Here is an 11,943-nt window from a genome sequence, read left to right on the forward strand (position 1 = left end):
GTGTGAAGTTTGTCTTAATCTGGGTAAGAGTAGGTTGTGCTTAATGTTTACTGTAGCTGTAGGTGCCAGAGTCTCCCAGTGAATTTAGTGTCCTTGTTTTTGTTTTCCCTGTTGACTTTGTACTTTCCTAAGTATTACTCCCCAGAGGGAGTCTGTGTCTTGGAAAACTAGCAGCTGCAATCCACTGTTATTCTGCTGGAGGGCTGTTGGTGTGGTGGTAATGTGGGGTGGGGGAGAAGAACCATTTTGTAATCATATGATTAAATTGCCTTCTTTTCGTAGGTCTATGTCCCTGTGCTCTGACCTTCACAGTTTTTTTAGGAAACATTTTCAATTTTTATCCTCAGGATTATTAATCAAAATGGCAGAAGCTTATTTACAGAGCCATAGATCAATAATAAAACAGGAGGGAAATGAAACTTACAAGAGATATCTTGAAAAATTCCAAAGGAATACACACTAGCTAAAAATCTACAGTTAAATTGTGGCTGCACAACTGGCTATAGTCAATCCTGTATTTAATCCATAAGTTCTTCTTTATATCATAGGCTTTCTCTTTTCCAACTTGTCACGATTTGGCTTTACATTCGAGAATTTTTTTTTTCTTCCAGTTTTAGCCTAGTGATAACCACCTTGCTCAGATGGACGTCCACGTGGACAATTGTACTCTTAGCTTTCTCGCAGCCACTTGATGTAGATGATATATTTCTTTCTGTGCACCTGCACTGCGTTGCCAATTTGCTGACCTGTGTAGTGTTCCTGGGCCACCTGGAGCTCGTCGTCCTTGCAGAGGCGGATAGACCAGACATTGTACTTCTGCTGCATCTCCCCTGAGAGCCAGGCAGACATGGGCCAGGGGGCACTGAAGTGGTGTTTGCTGCAGTCCTAGGTCACAAAGGGATTGAACTTCATGATGACTGTCTACCTGGCACCCGCTGGGCTCAGAAGTGTGCGCTTTCACATGTATATTTTAGATCTCCTCACCTCCTTTGGTGAATCATGAAATCTAGAGGGTGACGCAAGTGAGAGAAGTGCCCTTATTGCAGGTATGACAGACTCTGATGAAGTTTGATTTTTCCCTGGAGAATAGCCCTTTGTTGTGGAGAAGACTTTAGGCATATTTCACAATTGTTACTCTTCCTCTTTTCCTGCCAGAGCCAGGAGGGGCTCTTTCTCAGAATTTCACCATGAGGACCTAGTGGGTTTCCTGGAGGTAAAGCCCAGGAAAGTGTGAGGCCCCATAAGACTCCGACCAGCAGGAGTTTCTCTCCCATAGGTTGGTCCAATTCAGTCTCCAGCAGTTTATCAAAATTACCGTTTAAGTGTTCCTACCAGTTTATGGTTCCAGTGATTTCTGCTCTTCGGGTAAACAGATCTCAGCTGTGACTCTTTGGAGTCACCTGTCTAGATTTTGGGGTGGCAGTTTTCCCAACAACCTCAGTTCTCTGGTAGGTCCAAGAAGACTTGTTGATTTTTAGTTCATTTTACTTGGCTTAGTTTTTTTCTGGTTATAAAGATGAAAGTGATGACTTCAAGCTCTTTACATGTCAGAGATGCTAGAAGACATATGTGAGCTATTAGAATGTTAACTCTTTATTCTCTGATTTTCAGAGTGGATGCATCATCCTCTTAAAAAAAAAATCCCTCTCAGTTCAGATTTTTTTTTTTTTTTTTTTTTGGTTGGAAATGACTGGTTGGGGTATTTCATGTCACTGCAGGCAATAGGCAATGCACTTAAGAACTTGACTCTGAAGTCGAAAGATGAGAGTTTGAATTCTGGCTCTACTTCTTTTCCAAGTACGTTACTTTGAGAAAAATATTTCACACTGTTGTTCCTTAGTTTTTTCATCTGTAAAATGAGGTTCATAATAGTAACTTTCTCTCAAAGAGAGGATTAATTGTGTTAATACATACAAAACATCGTAGAACAGTGTCCAGCACAAATTAAGGACTTAATAAATATTGACTATTAATAAATTTCTCCGAAGTTTATTTGTTCCTCTATTGGTGTGAGAGTGCGGGTGTGTTTTTAAGACAGTGTTTTCACTGTTCCTGTAGAGTTTAGAGAACAGGCTCAGATTGGCATCAGAACTGATAGAAATCAGCAAGCAACGGTCAAGCCATGAGCGTAGGCTATAGCAAAGGGTTTTCTAATTGAGACACGCCTTTGATTCTGACAACGAAGGGCAAAAGTCCAAGAGCTTTGTTTTATTTTGTTGAAATCATTGTGTTTTCGAAGAATTATCTTCACGGATAGTTTATGGATTCTGGAAAACTCCCTACAAAAACAAGACTCTTTGATCCACGAGCGTTTGTTTTTTATCTCAAAAAAAAACACAAAAAAACAAAAACAAAATAAAACCACCACCAACAAATAAACCCAATAGAAAATTTTAAAATAAAAAATTTTGAGGAGCTTTGAAGGCCTGTCCTTCTCCCTAGAAAGCGTCCCTCACTGTTATGATATACACAACTGCATTGCCATGACTGGGAATGTGACCCAGGTCCTTCAGCCGAAATAGAGATGTTCATGTAAAGGGGGACGACCATGTAGGAGGATGTTCTCTTCTGAGCTGACTGTTTGGTTCCACAGTGATTTTTTTTATCCGTGCCAAGACTGGCTAATAAAGACATATTGAGGTAAAAAAGTTTGTCCTCAAGAATACCCAGTCTATTTTGCTCTGTTCACCAGTTTCATCTTACCTTCAAGCCTGTAAGCTTCCAGTATCATGAATAGCAAACATTAATAGGTGTCTGTAAGTTGCATGCAAATGTGTTATAAATTATGAGAAACATCACATGGGGTTCTTGCTCTCCAAGGTTTCACGGTCTAGTCTTTTATGCTGCTCTTTGAAACTTCGACTTAGTTCTGCTTTCCTTGAATCTTACTCTGTATTTTCTCTTTAATTTTTCCACTAAATTACATACCCTTGGAGGGAAATATAAAACTCATTTAACCCCATTCATTTAACATTTTGTGGCAAAGATAATGCTATCATGCTGTGTGTCCAACGTTTCAGCTTACCTTATATCTAAGGAATTCACTTTATTCATTAATTTTCAGAATTGATGTAGGTTATCCACTCTGTGGATGTCATGGAGTTTTTGTCTATGGAATGTAGTCAGAATGATAGAAGCTATCTTCAGGTCTGGCTCTCAGATGATCCTACAAGGTCTTTCTTGCTTTCTCCCTGTGGAGCCAAAAATGAAGGACTCCAAAATAACAAAGGCACAATATGGAAGGGGACTGGTCCCTAAATTACATCTTGTCAGAGTGCTACCCCAAGGGCCATTTAAGAGTCACCTGATAAAGAAAATCTTCATCCAACTTTGAGATCAGAGAATATAATTTATTATTTATTAATAATTACTGATTTATTAATACACAATAAATGAGTTTTTTACAGGTGTTTGTTACAGCAGTTATCATTAAATAATACCCAGGTAGAGAACTGAATCTCAGAGAGTTGAAGTAGTTTGTTCTAAATGACATATGGTTTTGTGCCAGGGCTGGAACTAAAACTTTCTGATCTCTAATTTGATTTCATTTTCTCTTTATTCCTTTCACTGTCCAGTCTCAGCTAGTTATAAAAAAAGGAAAAAATATCAAAACATGAAAAATTAACATTGAGCTGTTTAATGTATAATAATTCCACTCAATTACTTCCTCTCTGCACTTAAAAAACACAACTACTGAATTTCAAGACACTCATTCTTTGGGTACTTGCCATTGCTTCTCCTAACATAATTTCTAAAATTGTGAATTTCAAGAAGTCTAGCTAAAAGTTGGGGAGATGTATATGGATATTAGACAATTAGTCAAAATTAAATCACGAGAGTTATCACTAACTCTGTTTATGAAATAAGTCCATTTTCTGTCCCAGGGATCAAATTTCCCTTTGAATTGAAACAATAGTCACATGAGCTTGTTAATCTTTAACTCCATTTAATACTCCATCTATGCCAATGGGATGAGTTGGACAGTTAAATGGATCTGAGTAAAAGAAATAATTTAGGGACAAAGTAAACAATCAAAATGCTTTGCAACAGAGCAGATGCAAATCTTAGTGGGTTTCTCACCATCAGCTGAGAAAATAATAAAATATTCATATCCCACAGAAGCATTTTAAAAAAGATTGAAAACAGGGCAAGGTTTGTTACTTGTTTCCTGTATGCTACAAGTCTGAGATCAGTTGCAGTAAAAGTTGAAGATTACTTGAAGAAGTCTGGCCTGTTGCACACAGGGTACATAAAGTGTTCCCAAAGCAAAGCTCTTTAGTTCAATGGCTCTGAACGTAAGTGGTTATGACTAAATCACAGAACGTGACAACTTCTGAGGACCATGCTGTCACCTCAAATGCTCCAGTGAGTAAATGAGGAATGCCAGCCGGCGATAGGAAGAGTATTTTCTTGCCCAATTCTCTTTTTTGGCATAGTGAAACATTTGCATAAAGTGACTCAATCAAAAGCAAACTGCATATCTGTTGTTATGAAATCTTACATTCTTCCACAGTGAAGGGAAAGAGAAAAAAAAAAGCATAGAAGAAGAGGGCCTTTTTATTTTACAAACAACAAGAAGTTAACTTTTTCTGTGAGTTTTTCCTTAGGAACTTGTTGGGAATCTGGTAGTGTTATGAACTATATTTCAGTTTTGATTGGTGGATTTTGTATTTTCCAATTTTGGAAACTTTCCATGTTCTGTTTCTTTCTTTCTTTCTTTTTTTTTTAACATTTGTAAAGTAATTCCATGAAATGACTTTTTAAAAATCTTTCCAGAGTTCTCTGCCAAAGATCTTTGAGTAACTTTTCCTACACTGTGTTACTACAGTTCTTTCTTCAGAACTGATGAGCTACTCATATGCCCTAGGGCAGGGCTATATGGCCAAATAAGACTAGAATGGCTTTTGAGATGTATTCATTCATATTTTGTCATTCATATAAAATGAATACACTGCACACCATACAGTTTCTATGTAGTAATCGTCTAAAGAAAATATGTCTGTGTAGTATAAGGATAATTACTACAAAAATCTCATCATAGGGAGTATTCTAATGTGAACTTTAGAGCAGGTATTTTAGAATAGAGTAAAATATAGAGAGTATACATACATACTATCTTATGGTGTTAATTTAAACTTTGATATTATATGTAATAAGCACTGACCTGAACAAGATAACCTATATGTTTTATACTCTATTAAAAGTGAAGAATTTCCTCATTCAGTCTTCAGAAGATAGGAGAGATTGTGCTACATATGCCCTTATTAAAGCTGGCAATCAGATTGACTTTGGACTTTGACCTAAAGCTCAAGGGCTCTGGACTATCAACTAAGGAAGCGACCTCATTGGAAAGACCAAAAACCCAAAGGAAAGCCACACCTGTTCTTCAAGGGGAAAACAGATGATAAATGACATGATGTACTTTCTCCCATAACTATTTTCTTTTTTGCCCTTGAGTAATTTTTCAGATATAGGCGGTCCCCATCTTGTAAGTTCACAAAGTTCATTTGTCAGGAGAACTGTTGGAACTGAGAACATAACATCCCATAAAATCAGTGTTATGCTGGTGGTTACTGAGGTTGATGTGTTTTGTTTTGTTTTTTTTCTGGATAAATCCCTCCCTTTTCTGCTGTAGATAGTACCCCCTTCTCTACCTCTTACCCCATGGCCCTCAGAGAACACCTCCATACCCCTTGACAGCAACTTTCATCAAAGTTCAGTGATAGTCAAAGAAGAGGACACAATTTAACTTGGGGACAATCCTAGTAATCCTCCCTAGCCCGTAGTCATAATGACTTATCTAAGTGGTGGGCATGTGGCTCCAGCTGAGCCTGGCTAATTGGATTCCTTTCCAGGAATAGTTCTCACTGGAGCTGTAAAGAAAGAACTCTATTATCTCTGTTCTGAAGCTGTGAGGCTGTGAACCCACTGCTTCTAGAGTCAAAGTCTCCCACTGTGTGAAGACACTGGCTTATAATAAGAAAGAGGAAAACTAACAGGCAAGGCCAGAGATGAAAAAGGAAGTGGAGGAGGGAGAGAAACCTGACAACATTGGATCCTGGTTTTCATTACTTGAGGACCAGAACTGCCTTAGTTTCTGTTTTCTGAGGTTGGTTGTTCAACTCTTTGTTTGAGTATAAGCCCCCAGTACTCTTCAAGCAAAGCAAACAAAACCTCTCTCATCCACATTTTTTTTTCCTTAGGTTTTTTAAAATTGTGTTTCTGTCTCTTATAATCAGGTGTCCTACCTAAAATGGTTGATTTCTGAGGCTAGGATTTAGAAATGTATTCTGTCTGTAATGTAGGAAACTAGCCATTCCGATGAGTGTAGGGACCCTCTTCTTCCTTTTTCCTCTGATCTGCTTTCAACAAGCGTTCAGTGAGAGCAGATAACCTAAAGGGAGAAAATTCAGGCCCAGGATTTTAAATTAAATAGCTCCTTCCCTAGCTGTAATCACAAGTGATAACAGTATAGTGAAAAGGGAACATATTGATTTGAGAATTACTGCAGTTTTCTGGGACCCTCAGACCAAGTAAAGAGGCCAGGGAGACCTTTAATGTTGTGTAGGCTGACCGTTAAAAACAGTATTTATGAAGGAGGCAGGTACAATGCTGACAATAACTGAGATAGCCAGGGCTTTAATCATTTAAGAATGGCTTTCATGGCATACTCACCCACTCATTTGTACTTTGTTTTGTTTTCCAAAACAGCTGAATCATCTCAACAATGGAAAAAAACTTTAAAAAAAGTACTGCTCAAAATAGCAGTTACATTATTGTGATGATTGTGATTATAATCAACATTTATTAGAGTAGTTCATTTCAGATGAGAATATTCTTCATTTTTAGAGGTGCAAATCTTCTGAGACTCTGATAATACTTTGCCACACCCTAGAACAATTAATTCTTATGCACTTTTAAATTACAGATGTTTAATCTTATGTATGTGCTCTACCATCTCAATGACCACCTAAAAATACACACACACACACACACACACACACACACACACACACTAATGTAGGTACATTCCCCATTTCAGAGCCATCGTGTCCACTGCTTCTTGGCATAGCCACACTCAAACCAAATACACCTGTACAACAGTGTCTTTGGTGAAAGGCAGGGGGTGATTAGAAAGAAGAGTACATCATTGAGCTACTAAGTAAAACTGTTTAAAACTATTATACACAGGGCTTCCCTGGTGGCGCAGTGGTTGAGAGTCTGCCTGCTGATGCAGGGGACATGGGTTCGTGCCCTGGTCCAGGAAGATCCCACATGCCGCGGAGCGTCCGGAGCCTGTGCTCCACAACAGGAGAGGCCACAACAGTGAGAGGCCCACGTACTGCAAAAAAAAAAATTAAAAAAACCCTATTATACACATAAAAAGGATCCAAAACAAACAAAAAAAATGATATAAAAATACTCAATAACAGAGTTAAATGAAATCAAATAGAACTTCTAGATATAAAAGTGACTCGGGGTTATTAGCAAGATCTTAGGAAGTCCCAGCCCTTGTTCTGTCACAGAAACACTGATTTAACATCAATGTATGGATCAAAATAACTTTATGCAATTTCCAGGATCCAGTTAAGAGGCTGCAACGTCCCAGATGAGCACAAATCCAAGAGTAAACTCATTGAAATGGGTAAGAAGAGCAGTTCACTTTTTCCATGTTAGACCCTCCCCCAAGCTGTCTCAGGTCAGCACTGAGAGACATCACCTTGGACTGAGATGTCTTCCTTGGGAGAAGGAGAGAGTAAAACATGCATTCAGTGTCTCTAGTCTTTTGAGGCATTGCCCAGGAGATCTACTTCGGTCCCACTTAACCCAGAGTGAAGTGTTGAGGGAATAAGTAAAGTGTGAAAGTCTAGGGGTAGATAAGAACAAAAATGGGCAGTTGGCTCTCAGCAGCCAGCATGATCTACAAGGTTGGGAAAAGGTGTATAGGCCATGAAGCTTTCCCTTTAGGAAGGAAGGAGAGAAGTGGAACTTGCACCCAACATCCAGGCCATTCACTGCATCAACCTAATGAAAAGGAGTGGGTAATTTATGGTAACCTGCATGGCTCTTCAAGATTAGGAGAATGTGCATACCCCTGAAGCATCTCTTCCAGGAAGAAGGATGAGGAATGAACTATGCATATTCATAGAGAAGGTTTTCGAGGGTCCCAGAATTTCAAGCCAGGCTGATTAGTGAAGATCTCTCCCTGTCAAAGTCAGTCCACAAAGACTGAAAGGATGACTCCTTCTTCAAATGTGCCAACATGAATGCAAAGCTACAAGAAGTATGAAAAATCAGGGAAATTTCCACAAGCAAAATAATAAAATAAGTCTCCAGTAAGCAACACTAAAGTAACAGAGATCTATGAATTGCCTGAAAAAGAATTTCAAAATAGTCATTTTAAAGAAGCTCAGTAAGCTACAAAACATAAAAAAACTACATTAAATCAAGAAAACAATACATGGACAAAATGAGAATATAAATAAAGAGAAACCATAAAAAGAACCAAACAGAAACTTTGGAGCTGAAGAATACAAAAACTGAGCTTAAAAATATAACAGAGAATTTAAATAGAAGACTTGATCAAGTAGGAGAAAGGATCGATAAACTCAAGACAGGTAATTCCAAATTATACAGTCAGAGGAGGAGAACAGAAAACAAGAATTTAAAAAAAAAAAAAGTGTAGAGAGCCTAAAGAACTTATGGAATACCATTAAGTGAGCCAATATGCATTTCAGCTGAAAACGTCCCAAATCTCAGGAGAGAAGTAGACATTCACATTCATAAAGCCTAAACCTTCCAAAGAGGATGAATCTAAAGAAATCTACACCAAGACACATTATGATCAGATTGTTAAAAGTCATAGACAAAGAGAAAATTCTGAAAGCAGCAAGGGAAAAGCAACTCGTCACATATATGGGAGCCCCCATGACTATCAGCCGATTGCTCAGCACAAACCCTGCAGGAGAGAGTGAGATGCTGTATTCAAAGTGGAGAGAGAAAAAAAATTGCCAGCCAAGAATACTGTATCCTGCAAAACTGTCCATCAAAAAATGAAGGAGAAATACTTTTCAAGACAAAAGATAAGGGAGTTAAATCTTCACTAGACCTGCCATATAAGAAATGGCAAAGGGAGACATGCTAAAGGGAGTTCTTCAAGTTGAAACAAAAGGACATTAAGCAGAAACACAAAAGCATATGAAAGAATAAAACTCACTGTTAACTATACAGACAAATACAGAATACTATGGTATTGTAATGTTGTTGTGTAAAACAATTTAATTTTAGTATAAAAGTTAAAAGAATTTGAAAAAGAACAGAAAAAAGTTAAAAGACAAAAGTATTAAGTATAACTACTATTACAAAAGTTTGTTAATGAATATCCAATATAAAACACATAAATTGTGACATCCAGAAGATGGATGTGAGAGAAGTAAAAGTGTAGACTTTTTGTATGTGATGGAAGTCACTTTGTTATCAGCTTTAAAAGGACTGTGTAACTATAAGCTGTTTTATGTAAGCATCATGTTAACCACAAGCAAAATACCTGTAGAAGATACACAAAACAAAAAGAAAAAGATATTCAAAGAATATTACTCTTAAAAAGTCAACAAAACACACAGATAGCAAGAAAGGAAAGCAGAAACGAACAAGAAGATGGACAGAAAACAATGATCAAAATGACAGTAGTAAGCCTTTCCCTATCAATAGTTACTTTAAATGTAAATTGAACTCCCCAATGAAAAGGCATAGAGTGGCTGAATTGACTAAAACTCAAGATTCAAGTATATGCTGTCTACCAGAGACTCGCTTTAGACTTAAGGATACACATGGGCTGAAAGTGAAACCACAGAAAAAGATACCCAAAAGAGGGCAAGGGTAGTTATATTTAGACAGAATAGACTTTAAGCCTAAAACGGTCACAACTGACATAGAAAGGCATCATATAATGATAAAGGATCAATTCATCAGGAAGATATAACAATTACATATAAATACATATGCACTCAATATGAGAGCTCCTAAATATATAAAATGAATATTGATAGTACTGGGGGGAAAATAGACAACAACAAAATAATAATAGGAAAATTCAAAACCTCATTTTAACAATGAATAGAACATGCCAACAGTAAATCAATAAGAAAAGGGAATTTGACCAATACTAAAGACCAAATGGACCTAACAGACATGTACAGATCATTTCATCCTACAGCAGTAGAATACACAGACATCTCAAGTGCACAAAGAATGTCCTCCAGGAGAAATCATATATTAGGCCATAAAACAAGTCTTAAAAAATTAAGGAAAACTGAAATCATACCAACTATCTTTCCCAACCATATTGGTATGAAGTTAGAAATCAAAAACAGAAGGAAAATTGGGAAATTCACAAGTATGTGGAAATTAAACAACACACCCCTAAGCAATCAATAGGTCAAAGAAGTAATTAAAGGAGAAATTTTAAAAATATCTTAAGACAAATGAAAATGAAAGCACAACATCCCAAAACTTATGAGATGCAGCAAAAGCAGTTCTAAGAGGGAAGTTTCTAGTGATAAATGCTACATTAAGAAAAGAGAGATCTCAAATAAACAACCCAATTTTACACCTCAAATAAGAAAAACAAACTAAGCCCAAAGTTAGCAGAAGGAAGGAAATAACACAGTAGAGCAGATAACAACAAAATAGAGATCAGAAAAAATAGGAAAAAATCAACACAACTAAGACCTTTAAAAAAAACAAAACAAAATTGACATTTAGCTAGATGAAGAAAAAGAGAACACTCAAGTAAATAAAATTATAAATGAAATAAGAGACATTATAACTAATGTCATAGAAATAAAGGACAAAATAAGAGGCTAAAATGCAACATATGAAAAATTATACATCAACAAATTTAATAAGCTAGAAGAAATGGATAAATTCCTAGAAACATACAACCTATCGAGACTGTCATGAAGAAATGAAAACTCTAAACAGACAAAAGTGAATAAGGAGATTGAGTCAGTAATCAACATCCTCCCAACAAAGAAAGGCCCAGGATCAGATGGCTTCACTGGTAAATTTTACCAATCATTTAAAAAAGAATTACCACCAATCCTTCTCAAACTCTTCCAAAGAATTGAAAAGTAAGGGACACTTCCAACCTCATTTTATGAGGCCAAGCATTATCTTGATACCAAAGCCAGACAAAGACACTGCATAAGAAGAAAACCTATAGACCAATATCCCTAATGAAAGTAGATGCAAAAATTCTCAACAAAATACATTATACACAACAGTTAAAAGCTGAAAGCTTTTCATTTAAGATAGGAACAACACAAGGATGCCCACTCTCATCACTTCTATTAATATAGTATTAGAAGTCCTAAGAGCAACTAGGCAAGATAAATAAATAAAAGGCATTTAAATCAGAAAAGAAAAAGTAAAATTATCCTGTTTGCAGATAATGTATATAACAGGTTGTATACAAGCCTAAGGACTCCACAATAAAACTGGCAGAACTAATAATTCCATAAATTGGAGTAAAATTTTAAAAATTAAAAGAGAAGCAAGAGAATGGATTCAAGGCACCACGTGGAAATGCATTATGTTATGGAAGAATGTTTTACACTCATTCTCTTGGAAAAAGAAGGATTTGGCAAGTTATGTAGTCTTCTCTCTTACTAACTCTTCTATTGCTCAGATCCTCTTCACTATGAAGCATTGTCATCCTTGACCATGGCTGTCACACAACCCTCAAATATTCATGGCATTTCACAGTAATTGTTTTTTTCCCAAGAATTCAAGAGAACGTTTCTAGGCATCTGAATGATGTTACTTGTAAGACCAGATATTTAGTTTTAGGTTGCAGTGTACTAACACAGTGCTCACTTCCAAGTGACAATAGTTTAAAAATATTCTGTGTGTGTTGTCATATGCAGGACATTTTAAAATACA

General features: G+C 36.7%; 1 pseudogene; it reads right to left on the reverse strand.

Moving 5' to 3' along the window:
* Positions 1-506: 506 nt before the first annotated feature.
* On the reverse strand, positions 507-912 carry LOC132426783 (ribosomal protein uL24-like pseudogene; annotated as a pseudogene).
* Positions 913-11,943: the final 11,031 nt, after the last annotated feature.

Source organism: Delphinus delphis, chromosome 6, assembly GCF_949987515.2.
Source record: "Delphinus delphis chromosome 6, mDelDel1.2, whole genome shotgun sequence".
NCBI classification, from domain to species: Eukaryota; Metazoa; Chordata; class Mammalia; order Artiodactyla; family Delphinidae; genus Delphinus; species Delphinus delphis.